A 20,387-nucleotide genomic window follows, 5' to 3' on the forward strand; every position below is an offset into this window, starting at 1 on the left:
TGATGCTCAGCGTCCAAAGGCTGGGGTTATTAATTGAATGCTGTTAGACAATGAATTATCTCACACACTGAAATTAAAAAAAAAAAGTATTCAGAGCGATCCAAGGATGAGGACATTATATGTTTTTCTCAAGGGAGAGCTACTTATGAAACTCTTCCCACCTTCGTCGTTCTTCTCCCTAAAATAACATCTCCGAAAGATAAAAAAAAAAAAAAAAAAAAAAAAAAAAAGAAGAAGAAAAAAAAAGCAAAGAAAAGCACTAAGGTTTGCCCTTGAAGAGCGGAGACCGTGAATTCTCAGCTCCCCAACACCCGTCCCTGTGGGCCAGGGGCCGGCCGCCCGGGGTCACAGCAGCCTCAGCGAGCGCCGGGCCCGTGTGTTTACTCCGCCGCTGCCGGCGCGGGAAGGTGGCGGGGGCCCTGCTGCCCCTCTCCGTCTCCCGGGCAGTTTTCCAAACAAACCACCGGGCGGCATGGGAGTGTCTTCTTGGCGGTGGAACTAGATCCTCTCCCCCTGTCCTGAAGCCACCCACCCGGCCTCCTCCCCGCGGTGATTTCGGTGCGGAACGCCCTGCGAGGGCGCGCGGCGGTGGCGCCCGGCCCGAAAGGTAGGGGCTCGGCTGCGCGCCTGCCTCGCCGCCCCGGGACCCGGAGCCCCGCGGCCTCTCCCACCGGGGCGCACCTTCCTCTGCCAACTTGGGGGCGGCCGAGGCCACCGCCCCTCCGGCGCCAACGCGGAGCGGGAGGAGCTTCCCCGCAGTCGCCGGGCAGCTGGACCCGGGCGCGGAGGGCAGCGCACCGGCCTGGGTGCCCGGCCTGCGGGCGGCACTGCGCCCTCCTGCTCCCCGGCCCGGTCCCGGGGGTCCAGTGGTGCCCACTCCGCCCCTCACCCACGCCGCCTTCCCCGGTGTCCGCGGCCCGATCCTGCGGGCGCCGCGGGAGAGGCACAGCCGGCGCGGAGCCAGCGGCGGCGGCCGAGTGAGCGCGGCGGGACCCGGGCCGCGGAGCCCCGCGCGGTGTTGCGGTCTTCGCGCCTGGGACTCGGCGGGTAACTATCCCGGGCTGCTCGCGGTGGGTGTGCATTGCGGGGTGAGGGAGGTTCGGGGTGCTGGTCGGGGTGCCCAGATCCCCAGGTTTTACCGCCTCTGAAGCGGAGGGTCGGGGGTGGGGGCCACGCTGAGCCGACTGCTTCTCTGCGTTGCCTCCAAACCCTAGAGGGTGGCAAGGGTTCTCTCTCCCCCGCCCCCGTCCCCCAATTCTGGGTTTAGGGGGAGGAGAACGGGGAGGGGGGGCACCGGCGGGGCGCTGGGAACCCCGAGCCCTCCCGGGAAGGCGGGAGAGGCGAGGAGCCCGCCGGCAAGCGGAGGTGCGCCCAGAGCAGAGAGGACTCTGCTTGGGACCCAATTTCTAATTTCAGGGGAGCTTGGGCACCTGAGGGGACGGGTTCCTCGCTCACTGTTGTTCTTTTGTGTAAGGTCTGTATAGGAGCAGGGGAGAGTGCAAGGTTCTGGTCTTTTGACCTTAAAAAACAACAACCCCCAAACAAACCCCTTCTTCCCGCCACAATAGAACTAGACCTAACAAAGCGAGCTCCGAGGCGGTGTGGGGGAGAGGGTGGCGGTAAGAAAGCTGCAGTGTTCAGGCAGGGAGCAGTAACTTGGCATTTTTTTTTTTTTTTTTTGAGGCAGAGATCTCAGCCCCCTTCCTTGTGTGCTGTTATTTTGCCTTTAACGATATGTTATATAAACGGATTTCCAGAAACTAAAAACCAAGCCACCCAATGCTCCTTCTTTTATGATCTTCAGTAGAAAGGGGAGAGAGAGTGGTTGGGAGCGGGAGGATGTTGTTTGCGGTTCAAAGGCAATATTTAAAGACGGTGTGGGAGTGCGCATGAGAATACTATCGTGAATGCGGGGGTGTCAGCAGCCACGCACTCTGCAGCTCCTAAAAAAGTCCCCGGTGCTGTGAGAGGAAGGTCCCTGCGCTGTGAGTTGGCAGCCAAGCCGGGTGAGGAGGCTGTGGGCCTGCCAGAAGCTCGGCGCTCTGGAGCTCCAAGGCCTCAGGTCCACGCTGACCTCCAGGTCCCTGATGGACGCAGGCCTGGATAGGTGACCTTCCGGTCACAGCCGCAGACTGCACCGTTGCCTTATAATGGTTCAGCAAAGGGAAACTGCTATCTTGACTGTTTCAGATTCAATTTGTTTCTTATACCCCAAATCAATAAAAACAAACAAACAAGAAACAACCTTTGAGGGTCAGAAAGGGACAGTATTGGCAGAATAATGCCATCGTGAGACATGCCATTAAAAGACATCAGTCTGTCGTTTGTGAATATTGTAATTCTCAAGGTTTCTCATTCCAGCACTTAGTGGCAGCTGTTTTCTTTTGTTGGAGATGTGTAATCCACAGCAGGTGGAACATTGTGGCAGAGAAACGAAATCATGCGGCTTTCCATATCTCTCTAATAAGCATCACTTGCTAACCATACATATTACCACGTGACTTCCACGGAAGTCGATCCCCCCCCAAGGCTGGGACCAGAGATCTGTTTAACGCGGGTTGTAGGCTGTGATTAACCAGGAGGCGAAGAACGCACCAAACCCCCCTGGCACCACTGTGACCCCCAGTGTGTTCACAGGAGCTATTTTATTCAATCTCCCCAACGACACTGTAAGACAGGCATGTTTAGTCCCATTTTATAGTTAAAAACCCAAGACTGCTCCAGGTTAAGCGACTTAGAATGGATCCCATGAAGGTCTGCTGCACCTGTGCCCTGTACCATTCCAGGAGCCTCCATGGGCCACGTGACTCGCAAGTTCTTTCGTTCTGTGTGCGACTCTTTCTCCTTCGCCTTACACATTCAATGTCTCTACCCCCTGGTCAGCATAAACTTCTTCATTACACCTTAGGCAGGGCTTCTTCAGTTGGTGGTCTGCATACTTTGCCTTCCCTTCTGACCGCTTTGGACTTTCATCAGTTAGGTGTCTTCTGTCTTCTCCACGGTTTTGACATGCCACTTAGGTGTCTGTGTCGGGACAAATTCAAGCGTATATGTCATCTCCAATGGGTTGTGTTCCAAAAGTTCTTTTCATTCTGAATATATATATATAGTGCCTATTATACTCTTCTTGCCTGGAAGAAATCTTCCTATGGCTATATCCTCACCCTCGCAGATATATAAGAACATCTGTTTATCCCCAACTACAGTGGATAACAGCACATCTCACAGTTTCCAAGTAAACTCTTATGGATTAAAAATAAAAATGTATTTGATTTAGAGCAAGCTTGATGTATGGAATGGAAAGGATGCATTAGACCATACAGGGTTTTGATAGAAACTGTCCTTTTGGTTTCATATCAGGGTTTCAGAAGCACCATTCTTCATCGTAGGAGTCAGCAGTGTCGTGGCTGCCATGCTACTAGGATAAGAAGGGATGAGATTCTGGAGTGAGGGGATGAGGATAAAAGGAGTAAGGAGAAGTAGGATCTGAGTAGGATCTTTCCCTTGTTCGTATATCTTTTTCTTGGAGAGCTTTTGGTTATCCAGGGGGGATCGCCAGCCTACTGTTTACTGCCACAACCTTCTGGACCTGGCCAGGGGCTGTTCCTCTTCCCGGACCACTGGGAAAGAAGGGAAGGAGAGCAGCCAACCTTTAGGTGATCTTCTTGTCATAAACACTGGAAACCTGAGTGAAAAGGTTCTCTTCTTACCTCATCTCTCTTTTTCCCCCTTACACCTCAGGCTTAGTGTGCAAATGGCATCATTTTATTCAGTAGCATGTAACGGTGGTCTTTGAAGGGTTCTTTAAGCAATGATTTCCCACAGTGGGAAGCTCTGTTGGAGATGAGAAGGATAAGGCCTCCCAATAAGGAGATGGCAAGGAAGCTGGAGAGTCTCCCAAGGGAAGCAGGGTCACTCGCATCTTCCAGGGGTTGCAGAAGCAGGTGCGGAGCTGGTATGGCTGCGGGTCACAGTCACTGTGCCGGGAGGTGGGCCTGCCAAGGGAGCAGAAAGTGGTTCTCCAGTGGATCCTGGGTGACTCTCTGTATGGTGACCCATAAGGTGGCACTTGAGATTCAACCAGTTTACTGAGTATCCACCATGTAACAGATGCTCTAGGTGCTGGTAGTGAGGTTAGGCTGTGCAGTGTTGAACAAAACAAAGCCCCTGATCTTTTTTTCTTTTTTTTTTAAGCCCCTGATCTTATAGAGCTTATGCTTATGTGGTAAACAGAGTCATTAAACAAGATGCAATAAATGAGAAAGTACCTTTCAGAGAGAGTGAGTGTTATGAAGACAATACAGCACAGGATGTACTGGAAAGGGAATGGGATAGGTACTTTAGGGCAATCTGAAAGCTTCTCTGAGGAGGCGATATTTGCTGAGATGTGAATGGTGAGAAGGAGCCAGTCCAGTGAAGAGCAGAAGGAAGAGCATTCTAGCAGAGGGACCAGCAACTGCAAAATGCCGGAGGCGTGAATGCGAGTGAATGAATTCTGAGTGTTTGAAGAACTAAATGAAGAAGAGTGTAATAATGGGAGGGATGCTGAGATGCAGTCAGTGAGGTAGGTAGGAGACAGCTTGTGTGAAGCCTTCAGGTCTTAGAAAGGAGTTTGAATTGTGCTTTAATTAGAAGGGGATGACCCTGGGGATTTTAAATTCGAGATTAACTCAGTCTTTACCTCATGGGCAATGTGTTTTCCTGTTTCTTTTTTTTTCCTCCCTCTCTCCTAGGGCGCTGGCATAGCCACAGAGAGAAGCAGGCAGGGCTCAGAGGACCCTCCACCGTGTTCCTCTTGTCCTCTGAAATAAATCCACATATTCAGGGTCATCTTCATGCACAAAACCCTCTATCACCAGCTTTGGTATCTCAACCGCTCTCCAGACTGATTATCTAGTTGTCTCTAAGAAGTCTCTGGGTTGGTTGGTGACATCTGAAGCTAGATATTTAATATTAAGTTAATTGTTTAGTGAACTATATTATAGTTGATATATTTTGCAAGACAATGATTGTTGCAAGAGGCGATAATACAAAATTCCCAAAGTCTTGCCTTTTCCTGAGCTCCCACCCCCTCTCCCAGGCTGCCCTCTGTGCAGTCGGTTATGGGAGGCTCGTGGCCTTTTTAGAGTGCAGTTTCAGCGGTCATGTGCAGGACTCAAAATATTTCACGTGGTAATGTGCTATGTCTGTGAGATTTCACTTCCATTGGTCTTTGTAGAGGCTCTTGGCAGACTTACAGTACCATATTTTCCGGCGTATAAGACGACTTTTGAAACGAAAAAAAGTCAACCGAAAATTGGGGGCAAAAGACCAAAATTGCACAAAAATTACCTGCAGATCTTGACGGCAAAGTAAGTCTTTTCTTTGAAGTGGGGGGTAGTCTTATACAGCGAATATAGGCCTAAACCTATGTTTTAACTGTAAAATTAGGGGGTCGTCTTATACTCTGGAAAATACGGGATAGCTCTTAAACCATGAAAGTTTATGTCCAAGTCAATAAATCCTAATAGTGCTGGTTTATCAGAAATGAAGAGCAGGCCCCAGCATTTTATCAATTAGCCTTTGATTCCAGGATAGTTCATCATCACTAGTATATTAATTTCTGGGAAGCTTGGTGCACTCTTTAGAGAGAAAATTGTTTTTGAGATTCTAGAGCCAGATGCTCTGTTCCTTTATTAACTTACATACTTACCATCACTACTATACAGGGTGGAGCAAAAGTAGGTTTACAGTTGTTCATATGGGAAATAACACAATACTTAATCAATAATAATACAAGAATAAACTCTTCATTTCGGGAACTCACAAATGCCAATCTATTTTGCCCCACCTGTATATAACAATAACTTTCCTTCAGCTTTTGTATCTGTTTCTTAGTGATTGATGTAGCGGCATAAACTCTGGAAAACATTTCTATTGGATGATAAGAGGAGAGAGTGATTCTGTCTCCTCTTATCATCCATGTGTCCCCTGTATCTGGTGCATTACCAGAACATTATAGATTGAGCAAATATTTGCCAAATGACTCATCCAATGTCCATGGGTTGACTCACAATCTTAATATATTATATATTATCTCAGTTATAAGATCTTTATAAATACTATGATCATCTTTATAACTGTTAAGATGATCAGGTTTTCATCTCGAAAGCTTTACCCACTGGAGAAAACAGGTGAAAGGTGAATTCACCCCTGTGGAATTGTATATATTAATTAAAATGCTTCTGCTTTTGAAAAGTCTTTTCTTTTTGAAAATATTACACTGTATTAATGCTGACGAGTAAGAAACTGGTCTGAAAATGCCATCAGCTGGGTACTCAAATTTGTTTTCATATACAGTAAACTTTCAATTCGTTTTCATAATTTGTAATTTATGATAATTTGAGTTGGGTTAGTCAGGTTTGTGGTTACGTTACTGAGGAAATAAGTTTGCCAAGAATGCGAATAACAACATCATCCCCTCTTTAATAGCACCCAACCATCTTTACACACACAATTTCATGCCCTTGAGTAGGCAGAGATTTGCTTTGCTCCAGTTCCAACACTTATTATTATTTTTGGTTCTAATGGGTATTATTTAACCTAGTTGGAGACACAAACATGCCCTCGGGTACAAAGCTCTCCTCAGCAAGATTAGGAGAGCTGGGCGGAGTGGGGGAGAAGCCCTGGCCCGCCGAGGGAACTGAGAGGGGTGGTGGCACAAGAGAGGGGCCCGCGCAGGCTCTTGCTGAGACTCCTGGTGACAATGTTCCTGAGGAAGAACAGTGTCTCCAGGAGGCATCCTCTTGGTTATCAGAGATATTCCTAAGTATTTAAAGGTTCTGCCTCTTAGATTTGTTTTTTCTTGCCCATCTCCTCTCCCCCAACTCTATCAGATTTTAGTCCTCAGAGAGGTTATCAGCCCACTGTTTCTGTTAGGCTGGTGGACTTTTCTTCTTAGGAAGTATTTTTTTTTTTTTTGAAATATGTAGGCCAGCACCATAGAAGGTGCTGCTTTTATTAAGATAATAAAATAACATAATCAAATAAAATATAAAATAAAATCATATAATATAAAATGTAATACCTTAGCAAGGGTCCTTGGTGCATTAAGGGGTAGGGGTGGCAGAGATAAGGGAATATGTACATTTTCTGTGCTCAGAACCAAATAATAAAAAGAGATTAAAGATTTCTTTTTAAATTTGTGACTCCTTTTCATGTTTAATATAAAATTCATATAAGATTTAGGTAATGTAATCTATAATAATTATAATATAATAGAAACGATATAATGTCACAAAACTGCATTTAAAAATTAGAGAATGGGTTATTCAGTTGCAGTGAGACAAGAGCAATGGAGTAATAACTCAGGGATTCAACTAGAGTTTGAGGGGATTTTTAACTGCTTTTCAGTCACAGCCATTAATTTAACATTTTTTGGTTAATCCTCACCCGTGGATATTTTTCCATTGATTTTTAGGGAGAGTGGAAGAGAGAGAGAGAGATTCGCTGCCTTCTGCGTGAGCCCAGAGTAGGGTCCCAACTGGGGAGGAGCCTGCAACCAAAGTATGTGTCCTTGACGGCAACCAAGGAACCAAACCCAGGAACTTTTGGTATGAAGGCCGACGCTCTATCCACTGAGCCAAACTGGCTAGGACTAATTTACTTTTATTTTGATAGATTCTAAAAGTCAAAGGAATGCTCTTGTAAATTATCTTTGTGAGATAAGGGACATTGCTCTCAAAATGTGGTGGATATTTGGAAATTATTATATTACTAGAGGCCCAGTGCCATAAAATGCGTGCACTTGAGGGGGGGGTCCCTCCGCTCAGCCTGTGCCCTCCAACAGTCCAGGAACCCTTGGGGGATGCCCAACTGACATCTTTAGTGCTGCTGCAGAAGCAGGAGAGGTTCCCGCCACTGCCGCTGCACTCGCTAGCCATGAACCTAGCTTCTGGCTGAGCAGTGCTCCCTCTGTGGGAGTGCACTGACCACCAGGGGGCAGCTCCTGTGTTGAGCGTTTGCCCCCCTGGTGGCCAGTGCTTGTCATAGTGACAGGTCATTTAGAAGTTCAGTCAATTTGCATATTAGCCTTTTATTATATAGGATCATTATTATATATTACATTATCTATATTTGAATGAACTTCATATTAACCATAAAAAGGAGTCAAGGAATTTGAAAATAAATTTCTAATCTCTTTTTATTCTTTGGCTCTACTGAGCATAGAAAATGTGCATATTCCCTTATCTCTGTCTCCTCCATCATTTAATGCACAAAGTACTCTTGCTAAGGGGATGTAAAGGTTTGAACAAAAGTAGTTAATTTAAATTCTTTATTGTTGAAAGTATTACCTATGTCTCCTTTTCCCCTCATTGACCTCTTCCCAGTGGCTTTCCCTCCCCCCTCCACCACTAGCACATGTCCCCATCCCCTATTGTCTGTGTCCTTTGGTTATGCTTACTAGTATATGCATACATACAAGTCCTTTGGTTTATCTCTTACCCCGCTTCCCTTTCCTCCCCCCCCACCCCCCCCACTTCCAACCCTCTCCTGCCTTCCCTCTGAGGTTTGACAGTTTGATGCTTCTATGTCTCTGGATTTATTTTAGTTCATCAATTTAATTTGTTCATTATATTCCACAAATGTGTGAGATCATGTGATACTTATCTTTCTCCAACTGGCTCATTTTACTTAACATAATGCTCTCCACGTCATCCATGCTGTTGCAAATGGTAGAAGTTCCTTCCTTTTTACAGCAGTGTAGTATTCCATTGTGTAGATGTGCCACAGTTTTCTGATCCACTCATCTGCTGATGGTCACTTTGGATATTTCCAAATCTTAGCTATTGTAAGTTGTACTGCTAAGCATATAGGGTTGCATATATTCTTTCTGATTGATGTTTCTGGTTTCTTAGGATATAGCCCTAGAAGTGGGATTACTGGGTCAAATGGAAATTCCATTTTTAAATTTTTTGAGGAAGCTCCATACTGTTTTCCACAATGGCTGCACCAGTCCGCATGCCCACCAGCAGTGCATGAGGGCTCATGTATTATATTATTTTTACTTTATTTGTGTTATTATTTTAATATAAGCAGCATGTTCTGGAAAATTCAAGATCTTGTTCCCTGGCATATCTTGTTAGTTTGATGCAAATAAACTATTAAAAAAATATATATATATTTAGGCCAGCACCTTCTATGATGCTGGCCTAAATATTTCCAATAGAATATTTTAGGCAAATGTCAAAACAAGTTAGCTTATCACTCCTGTTAGATCCCAGCTATGCTACAAATAAGTGAGAAATAATCGGGTTTTTCTTAAGTAGGATGTTAGGCGCTCTGTGTACTTTCTGACCATGAAGTACTTTACAATGTTTTCCAGGCACCGAGTTTCTTGGAGGACAAATCTGGCCCATCTATAGCAAAACACACACACACCTGTTTTTACAGATTTGGCTTCTGCTTTAATCATAAAATAATGTCACTATGTTCTTATAAAAATGTTCTACCTAAGCTCAATATTCCTGCCCATGCACCTCTTATAATAACATCTTTCAAAGTGTGGTTTTAATTAGGGAAATATTTTTTCTGCTAAAAAAATCCAGAGAATTCCCCCCTTCCCTGGTTTTGATTTTTTTTTTTTTTCCTGCCATTTCACGTTGCTGACTTCATTTTACTCTCCCACTTGAGCCTATTAGTCACTGCAAGCCTTTCAATGTTTTAGCTGTGGGTGTTTGTTTTTAATTAATTAATTTATTGATTGATCACTTGATGAGTGAGAGAGAGAGACAGAGAGAGAGATATTTGTTCCACTTATTTGTGCATTCATTGGTTGATTCTTGTATGTTTCCTGACCAGGGCCACAACCATGGGGTATTGGGATGGTGCTCTAAGCAACTGAGCTACCCAGCCAAGGCAGCTGGGGATGTTCTTTTGACACTTAGTACCTTTTCCTTCCACTCCACACTCCCTCATCCAAGCCAGATTATAACCGCTATTCATTTTCTAGTTTTATGGCTTATAATGGCCTGACTCTGAACAAGTTGCCTAACTTCTGGGCATTACTTATCTATATATAAATTTGAGATAGTGTCCTCATTACAGTTATTACAATAATTAAAAAGTAAACACATATTTCCCTGGCTGGTGTGGTTCAGTTGGTTGGGTGTCTCCTGTGCGTTGAAAGATGGCCAGTTTGATTCCGGGTCAGGGCTCATGCTCAGGTTTCGGGCCTGATCCCTGGTAGGGGCTGTGTAGGAGGCCCCCAATTGATGTTTCTCTTTCACATTGATTTTTTTTCCCCTCTGTCTCCCTCTCCCTTCCTCTTTCTCTAAAAACAATAAAATATTTTAAAATGTGGTTTTCCTCTCAGGGGAATTCTAATTTGAACTGTTCTCTTAAAAAAAAATAATAATAATAATCGGGTTTTTTTTAAAGATCCCGGCCAGTATGGCTCAGTGATTGAGCATTGACTCATGAACCAGGCACATGCCTGGGTTTTGGGCTCGATCCCCAGGGTGGATATGCTGGAGTCAGCCTATGGATGACCCTCCCTCATCATTGATGTTTCTCTCTCTCTCTCTCCCTCTCCCTTCCTCTCTCTGAAGTAAATAAAAAAAATAAAAATAGTAAATACATATAAATAGTTCAGCATAGATTTTGCCAAATATCAAACATTTAATCAATGTTACTTGCCATTATTATTATTATTATAACTCTATTATTATAACCATATTCTTCCTCAAAGTTAACTTTCTCCGGAATGCCTTTCTGTTTGACCTTATGTAGCTCTAATTTTTTTTTTTTTTTTTTCAAATCTGTTTCCCTTTAGCACCTAACTTCATTTTGGACTCTATTCATTTGTTCATGTTGTTGTATTTTTAAAAATTATTCTTCAGTGAATAGCAACAAATATGTGAGCACCTATCTTGTGCCAGGCACAAGAATCTATAAGTATGGATGTCTATGTTTATATAGGGATCCGTGGGCACACAGTGGAGGGATGCAGTGAAGAAGCAAAAACTACTCTACTCCGATGTCCATTAAAAACCTTGATGTATTTTAGTTTTTTTTTTTTTTTTTCAAATGTTTAAAAATTATAATTTAGGGTTATCCCTATTCTTGAAACAGCTTTAAGTGTGCTTTTTCCTTAGGTACTCATCTATCCTTATCCAAATGTAAAGTGGAGATAGAAAGTAGTCCTTCTTTAAGAGCTAAATCTCAACAGATGATCCTAATTTTTGGCAGGGAGGGGGAAGGTTGGGAGGCAAGAGGCGGGGAGGGACCCTTTCAGATAGCATGACCAAAGGCACTGAGGCATGAGGGTGTGATTGAGAACTACTAGACGTTTGGTGCTCTTAGAGCCTAACATTCTAAGTCAAGTCTTTTAGGAGGTGATGCAGGAGAGAATGTAGGAGTCTGCTCCGTCAGACTTAGACATCTCTGTTTACGTCTCCCTGAGGCCAAATATGTGCCTTACAGGATGTGGGTCTATACAGACAATTTATAACAAGCAAATTCTGCAAATTGCTTCTGAGGCTGGACTTGGATTTACATGTTGCATGGACACCCAAGTGTCTTCCATTTGCTGTTTTCCTAAGAAAATGATGGTAGTTATGGTAATGCATAATTGATGTTAGAGCTCTCATTTAAAAAAAAATATATATATATTTATTTTTTACTGAGAGGGAGAGGGAAAGAGAATTAGAAACATCAATGAGAGAGAAACATCGATCAGCTGCCTCCTGTACACGCCCCAATGGGGATGTGCTCGCAACCAAGGTACATGCCCTTGACCGGAATTGAACCTGGGTCCCCTCAGTTGGCATTCCGACGCTCTATCCACTGAGCCAAACTGGTCAGGGCAGAGCTCTCATTTTTAATAACCCAAGTGTCTACACCATAGAAATACTAAATATAATTAGAGACTCTGAAGTCTGGGTTTCTCTATGAGAGTTGAGAGTAGAGATGGGCGTCAGCAGGACAGAGACACCCAAGGAGAACAGGCACGGGGACCACTGTGAATTCCTGGCCTTTTCAGAGTCTCCCTAACACATTTTACAGAACGGAAGGCCAAGTGCTTCATTTTCTGTAATTGTGTCCTTGACAATTTATATGTCAACTTTGTATCAATATTTGATTTTTCTTTGTTTGCTCTGATATACAATTCTGACTTCCTTCCCCTCTGCTCTCTCATTTTTAAGGTGTCACTCAGTTTTTAATATGTCATATCAATAGAGTTTATGCAACAGCTCATGTTAAATATCTGAGTTACATTTAATTTTAGGAAATATTATGTGTTTTAACTTCAAAATATGTTTTCTACTATGTCTGAGTGGTGTCCAGTATATTTTAACTCCATTTTTTGAGTTGATTTCTCTTACTAAGAAAGTAAGCAGTGGTATCTAAAACATGCTAACCATGAGAGCTTAAAATTTCCAAAGAAGAATTAGATATGAAAGAAAAACACAAAATACTGAAGCTTACTTGAACTGTAATGAGCCTGAAAATGGAATGTGTGGGCGAGGTCTGCAAGGAGCCAGGAACACAGAGGGCAGAGCAAGAAGTGTCTTAGCGCAGTGGTCGGCAAACTCATTAGTCAAACAGAGCCACGTATCAACAGTACAACGATTGAAATTTTTTTTGAGAGCCAAATTTTTTAAACTTAAACTTCTTCTAACACCACTTCTTCAAAATAGACTCTCGCAGGCCGTGGTATTTTGTGGAAGAGCCACACTCAAGGGACCAAAGAGCCGCATGTGGCTCGAAAGCCGCACTTTGCCGACCAAGATCTTAGCATGTTTTTAGCACCGCTGAGGTGAGGAAGTGCCCTTAATGTGGGTCTGTGGTTATCAAACGGCTTTTTCGTGATCACCCATGAATTTGCCTATAGAGGTTGCCAGACTACCAGTTCAAAGGTATAGACAGACTCCTTGGCACTTACAGCTTTCTCATTGGAAATGAACCATTCTGGCATTTTGTGAACCAGCGGGGCTGAGCAGCTAACTCTTTCGTTGTGGTCCCTCCCAGGTCATGCCCTCTCTGAGAGTCTGCCTAGGCTGCCAAGACCCCTATTTCTTAGGCAGCTCATACTCTCTAGTGTTGTTTTTCTTTAAGTACAGTTTTTATAGGAGTATCAGACATACAGAGGCATCCACAAACCATATGTGTAGTTCGTACATTTCCTCCCAGTGGACATGCCCACATAAGCTGCCTCCAGATGAGGAATTAGAACATTAACTCCCTGCCCCCAGGGAGTCCACCCAGTCACAGCGTCCCTCCTCAGAGGTAGCCACTGTTCGGACCCTTTTCTCTGTGTCTCTTTAACTTGAACCAGAGCCAGGTGTTCTGAGTGGCTCCAGAGCATCAGAGACCTTCTGGCTGAGGGCGCGGACTGGGAGCCCAGGGGGGGTGTTCCAGGTGTTATTTACAACACGCCAAACCATTTGAAAGCAGGTATTTCATTTTTTAAAAAAGAAAATTAGATTGCTGTTCCTATTAACGATGATTCTGATCCAGAGGAAGTGGGGGAAACTACACGGAGGAGTGGCCCCAGCCTGGACGATGCAGCAGACACCCAAACAGGCAACAATGGGAACCCACAGGAAGCAGTTTCAAGGTCTATCCTGGGGCCGCCAGGAAAGGAAACTGGCTGCCTCTGAAAATGAAGGGCAGAGTTAAGAAGCCGTAGAATGGCATAGAAGCCTCTCCCGAGACGTGTTGAAGTCCTAACTCCAAGCACTTCAGAATGAGACCTCATTTGGAAAGAGGGTCATTGCTTGTGGGATGAGTTAAGATGGGTCCTGCTGGAGTAGGGTGGGCCCCTCGTACGATGTAACTGGTGCTCATCTAAGAAGCGTGCCTGGGAAGACAGACACGGGAAGAACACTATGTGAAGACGGAGGATCAGAGTGGGGGATCCATCCATAAGCCAAGGAACACCAGGGAGTGCCCGCGAACCCCCGGAAGCTTGAAGGAGCCAAAGAAGGGCTCTAGCACAGGTTTCAGAGGGAGCATGGCCCTGCCAGCGCCTGGGAGCTTTAAGCCCCAAAGACTGTGTTGCTTGGCAAGTATATTGTGAGACTTTTGTTGTAAGTCACCCCATTTGTGGCCCTTTGTTCTCATAGCCGAAGGGGAGGAACACAGAGGTCTTCCTGGGCCTGGTGCTTTGATCCCTCAGCTTTGCTTCCCCCAGAGCATGCCTGTGCCTTGTTCCTGACGTTTCCCTGGCTGTCCCTGTCCACGCTGTTCCTGTCTGCACTGGCTCACAGCATGCCCTCCGCTGCTCCTGGCCGCTCCACGTGCCCTATCGGAAGACAGAGGCATCATTGCCATGCTACAGCTTCTTCTTTGTTTCTTCACTCTGCCCTTCATTAGCATTTTCAGAGGCAGCCAGTTTGGTTTCTCCAAGGCCCCAGAGTAGACCTTGAAACTCTGCTTCCTGTGGGTTCCCATTGTTGCCTGTTTGGGTGTCTGCTGCATCCTTCTTGCCCTTCCTCCCAGACCCAGACAGGGGCCACTCCTCCATGTGGTTTCCCCCAGTTCCTCTGCATCAGAATCATTGTTAATAGGAAAACAAATCCAACTTTATTTTTTACATGAAATACCTGCTTTCAAATAGCCTTGGCGTGTTGTAGATGAAGGTTTCACTCTGCTGTACTTAGGCATCTCAAAGGCCAGTTCTCAACTGAGATAGTAAGAAAGCCCGGTCAAAAAAGCAGCACAGTTCGGCTTTAGTAATAAGGAGCTCTGGGAAGCGTGGTAGATGGCTGAGTCTTTTCTTTCCTCACCATCCCCCCACCCCCCCACGCCCCCATCTCCCACCGGGGGCTGAGTTGCTGGTGTTAGGATAACCACAAGGACCAGACTGTTGTGATGTCCCCATGGTTACTCCATTGACCCAGGCCACTTCCTATGTCCTTTTGTGTCCTTCCTTCGGGACCTAGGGACTCGCTGGTGGCTTTTGTCCTAAATGCTGTTGGCACAGTTTCTTCCCCTTGCCTCATATACCCAGTGCCGGGCTCAGTTGCAGAGTGAATGGACATGCACTCCTAAGTCATCCCTTCCTTTCACTTCAGAAGCCTTTGCTCAGTGCTAGCAACTAGGGGGAAGTCTTCAAACATTAAAAAACATATATCACCAACGTAGGACATTTCAAAATCTTGAATAATCCTAGTTTTTGTTGTGGGTCTATTTGTAGTTTGTTTTCTTGCTAACCCTCTTTCAACTCCTAGTTTCTGTGGTTTGTGCAATATATTAATATTTATATTTTGCCCTCTGTGGGGGAAATACAAAAAAAACCCCACAAAAACCCTGCATGTTTTCTGTTAATTATGTATTCTGTAAAACAGACTTATTATATGATTGAAAAAGAATAAAACAGTGCACCTTGAGGTTGCAGTTTAGAGGTTAGATTGAGGCAAAAGGTTGCGTTTGTCTGCTTATTTTTTTAACTTTTGTTCTTTAAAGTATTACAGATGACCCCTCTCCTCCCCTCTCTGTTTCCCCCCAGGCCTTTACCCCACTTAATTGTCTGTGCTTAAATATGTGGCTATATAGGTTTGCTTTTTGTACACCTTGCTCTCAGCTCAGACAGTCCTTGCACCCTGAGATCTTGTGCCATGGGAAGAATGAGTAATAAATACCTGTATTAAATAGATAGATGGATGGATGGACAGATGGATAAATGGATGATAGTGTGGCTTCACCTTCTTGGCCAGCAATTTCACTGAATTATTGGTTGGATAAATTTCAGTTGAATTCACGACTGCCTCTTGAAGCAAGATGGGGGGAAGGGAAGAGAAGGAGGTGGGGGGCGGGGGGAGGGAGAGAAGGGAGGGAAGGGAGGGGGGAGGGACCGGGGAGGCATTTCCTAAGCCTAGGAGGATTTTGTGGGCTGGAGGCCAGGGATCTAGAAGCAGTGATATCTCTTTGACTTGCCTATGGAATGTGCTAAAATATTTGGCTAGTGATTTTTTAAAATGGGCCAAACAGAATGCTCTCATTGTGACTCCCAGTATGCTGGAATTATTGCTTTCATTGGAAACCCAGATTAAAAAAAAAAAAAAATTACCCTAGGGGATGCTGTACCTTCTTTGGAAATCTACTAGAAGAGACTTCTCTCTCCCTCCAAAGAGAAATGGCCCTATTTGAATTTCCTTTGGTGTTTTCTAGAGTAGGTTATTTTAAGTATGAAGAGCACAGCTGTTAGTACAGTTGTTCATGTTTTAAAACATCTGCCTTTTGAAGTTTTCTCAGTTTTTTATTTTATTTTATTTTCTAGGAAATAATGTTAAAGAGGTATAAGGAATTCCATATGGGTGTTCACATATTTGTAGACTTGACTTTAGTTTGCACTAGATAATAAGCCTCGCTATGATTTCCTTGAGATAAAAACTTTCAGTAATGCAAAAGAACATTGTATCTAGTCAAATGGTTTAAAAGTGTGACCATTTCAAGATCAAAGGCTAGCATTATATTGCTTTGGTTAATTGTTTGCCTTAGCAAATATGACTCTGGCATATACTACTATAGTAGGCACCTCCCAACCCCTTGATTCTAAAAAAAAGGAATTAGTGATCTTCCTGTGGGGCTGTGGCCTGGGTTATTTTCTGGCCAGAACACAAAACAAAGCATTCCGGAGGAGCCTTTGGTTTATCTACTTGCTCAAACACTGAGTTCTTTGCCCAGTCAATATGGTTATCAGGAAGAGAAAGCGGTTGTAAGAAGACTATTTTCTGCATCGACTTTCTCTTCAGTATATTTTGTTTCAAAATGATTATTAGAGGTTTACTTTAACTAGAAATTTATTTTCCCATTTAAAATACTATTTATTTTCCCTTTTCAGAGATTTACAGTATCTCAAATAGCTAGGCATTTTTATATGACTTCCGTTATTAAAGGTGTTTGTTTTAGGAAAAATCCTCTCTATTTAAAATGAAATTTCTCTTTGAAACTATTTCTAGCAATTTATAAAGCAATTTATAAACTGCCTTTTGTAGATTAGAAAAAAAAGTAATTTGGCTCCAAAAGGACATTCAGATAAGCAGTTCTCTGAATACAAGCTGAATGTCTATCAGTAGGGAGTGGTTAGCTTTGAAATATATTTTGTTAATGGAATGCAGAACTCAAAAAGTATGAACTAGACCTTTACTCATCAATATGGATGGACCTGAACACCGAAAGTGTAGAGCGGGAAACACAAACTTCAGAATATTACATATTTTTTATGTAAATGATAAACATCACAGAAGACAATGTTGTATGCCATATAATGCTTATGAATGTGTGTTTGTACCTGTGTGTAAGTAGAAAGTAGACTGACTATCTACTGAATTCATGATAGTGGCTGCCTCTGAGAGAGGAGTATCAGGAATAGGGAGGGGAACTTAAATGTATATTTGGAAGGAAAAAAAAAATCCCTGAAAAGATACGTTCGTTTTGGTTGGGGGTTCATGGACATTTATTATATTGACATTTGGACTTCTATTAACATTTTCATGATAAAAATGTTCATGTACTATTTCCTCAGGAAATAAGTTCCAACTAGGAGCCATACATTTATCAAGGCTGGGAATGAGACTGAAACTATTCTAATGCATCTATAGTAAATGATGTTATTCTGTGAAAAATGAAAGGTGACACAGTGAATCCGAACACAAGGAAACCTCTCAGCTGAACTGGCTCTTGGGAAGCTGTAACAGCTTGTAGGTGAAGAATAGAGACCCCAGCAGCAGACCCGGGCTTGGCATATTCTAGCTCTGAGGTGTTGGCCAAGTCAACGTATCTAAGCCTCAGCTTCCTTATCCAAAGAATGAGACTAACAGTGCCTGTCTCAGTGCTTTTGTGAGGTTAGATGAGTCTGTGCATGCAGCAGCTATGCAACAAAAATTAGCTGTTACTTTCTGTGGGCAGCCTCAAATTTTTTAGTGTACTATTCAATATTTTCATTTTCACGTCTGAGTCTTTGCTAATGCTGCTCCTTCTGCCTGGATTATCCCTAGTTTCATCTGGCTAAATCTTTCTTGGAGGCATTTCCTGAGAATTCTCTCAAATTCTTCAGAGAAGCTCCCCGGTCTTCCCCTCCTGGGTCAGTTCCTACTCAAACCATAATTGTCCTGTAAAAGTTACTTGTGAACTACCAGCTCATTCATGCCTCTCTCCTGGTTTGTAAACTATTTTTCCTCTTCATTACTGTATCTTCAGTACCTAGAACACTCTTTGGCTTGGAGTAGGCATTGGGAAATTATTTTTTGACTAAATGAACAACATTACTGCAGAAGGTGAAAACTTTCAGAATTAATATTTTCAGGAAATGAATTTGTACTTAATGTACTTTGACTAATGCATTAACCTACTAGTGAGTTAGAAAATAAAATCTAGGATTATATATTTCATAAAAAATATATATCACATGTATTGGTTTATTTGCAATAATAAATTATAAGGTACCCCAAATGAAGAATACATCATCTGTGTAATGTGAGAGGTTTAGAGGCTCATCTAGTGGTTGATAGCAGGATAAGTTAATCATATATTTGCATATGCTGTGGAAAGCAGGAAAATGTCCAGCACTTTAATCTTAAGATTTGATTCGTTTATCCTGTTAACCGAGCGGGACGAATAAATACATCAAATGTAAACAATATCGGGTACGGGTAGGACGTATGAATACGTCCTTGAAATATATGTTTCACCCTGAAATGGGCGGGACGTATATTTCTGAACAACAAAGGTATTAGTCATCCATACATGTCTCCACATGAATTTAAGACACGGAGGGAATCAGTATAATTTCGCTAGTGAGAGTGGTGGAAGTGTTCAACAAGAATTGTTTTGGAGTTAACACATGACTTACATTCAAAAGGGTATAGGATTTACTTAGATAATTTCTATACGTCAATTCATTTGGCTGAACTCTTGTGTCAAAACAATACAGACATTGTTGGAGCAATGAGGATAAACAGAGTCGGAATCCCCAGTGAAATAAAAACAAAAAAATTACAGAAAAATGAAGATATAGTAAGATTCAAAGACAAACTTATGGTTTTAAAATGGAAGGATAAAAAAGACGTATTGATGCTCAGTTCTATTCATAATGACGAAAAGACAATGACTGAAAAGAGAGGAAGAAGGCAAGAAAAACCGAATGTTGTCCTGGATTATAACAAGAATATGGGCAGCGTAGATTTGGGAGACGGAGTTATGGTGGTCAACACGGCTGCCCAATAGGGTAAAAAAATTTTATAAAAAATTTTTTTCTACGATTAATTGCTATGTGCTGCTTCAATGCATATATTATATACAAAAAAGATAAAGGTCATTTGGATTGATTACACTTTTTGATAGAGTGTGTAGAGAAATTAGTAGATAACAACATAGTGAAAACCCACCCAAAGACATCAACAAGCAGCTCTACATCTAAACCATCACGCTTACTTGAAAGGCATTTTCCAGAACAAATGAAGAGCGATATAGGAAAAACTAAATCCAGGAAATGCCGAGTTTGCTACAAAAAAGGTGTTAGGAAAGAATCTACATACTGGTGTCCGGGTTGTAAGGTAGCACTATGTATCAACAATTGTTTTATTTTTATTATTATTTTTTTAAATATATTTTATTGATTTTTCACAGAGAGGAAGGGAGAAAGATAGAGAGTTAGAAATATCGATGAGAGAGATACATCTACCAGCTGCCTCCTGCACACTCCCCATCAGGGATGTGCCCGCAACCAATGTACATGCCCTTAACCGGAATCGAACCTGGGACCTTTTAGTCCGCAGACCGACGCTCTATCCACGGAGCCAAACCGGTTTTGGCTGTATCAACAATTGTTTTAAAATATATCACACGGAAGTTGAGTTTTGAATTTTTATATCTATATTTTAATTTTTTAAACTCAATATTTCTATTTTATTTGTGTGCTTTTGTTTATTGTTCTGTAACTGTTAACTTTTTTATATTTTTTATTGTGTATGGAAATAAAAAATATATATTTTTTGTAATCTTTATAATTGTAAAATTTATAATTTTTTAATTGGATGTTTCCATTTTTTTGTTGGTATTCTTTTCTATTTGTTTGTAATTTTGTATTTTCCTTTCTGCTTTATATATAAATAAATGAAAAAATATATATTTCATAGTCTTTTCATTTATTTTAAGTATAAATAAAAAAAATAATAATATGAAATTACATCCTCTGGGCATGACGTACTGACACGTCCTAGTGAAAGAGTACGCGCCCGTTATATGTTGCGCAATTAAAAAGGGAATTCCCCGGTTAACAGGTTATCTGATATTTTGCACCCCACTTAACTCACGCTTTTTTTTCTTTTTAAAATAGCAAGAGATGCCGAAACCGGTTTAGCTCAATGGATAGAGCGTCAGCTTGGGGACTGACGGGACCC

General features: G+C 42.7%; 1 protein-coding gene across 7 annotated transcripts in view; it reads left to right on the forward strand.

Annotated features, from left to right (window-relative positions):
* Positions 1-350: 350 nt before the first annotated feature.
* Positions 351-20,387, forward strand: part of ST3GAL6 (ST3 beta-galactoside alpha-2,3-sialyltransferase 6) — an 80,249-nt gene continuing 60,212 nt past the window's right edge. The window contains exons 1-2 of one of the 7 annotated variants that reach the window (XM_084875495.1): positions 351-607; positions 7,460-7,592. The gene's annotated coding sequence lies outside the window, so the exon portion shown is untranslated. Of the gene's footprint in view, positions 1,071-7,459; positions 7,593-20,387 lie in introns of all 7 variants that reach the window. The other 6 variants (XM_084875494.1, XM_084875490.1, XM_084875493.1 and 3 more) reach the window with 6 other exon arrangements.

This window comes from Pipistrellus hanaki (assembly GCF_964339955.1).
Source record: "Pipistrellus hanaki genome assembly, chromosome: 2".
NCBI classification, from domain to species: Eukaryota; Metazoa; Chordata; class Mammalia; order Chiroptera; family Vespertilionidae; genus Pipistrellus; species Pipistrellus hanaki.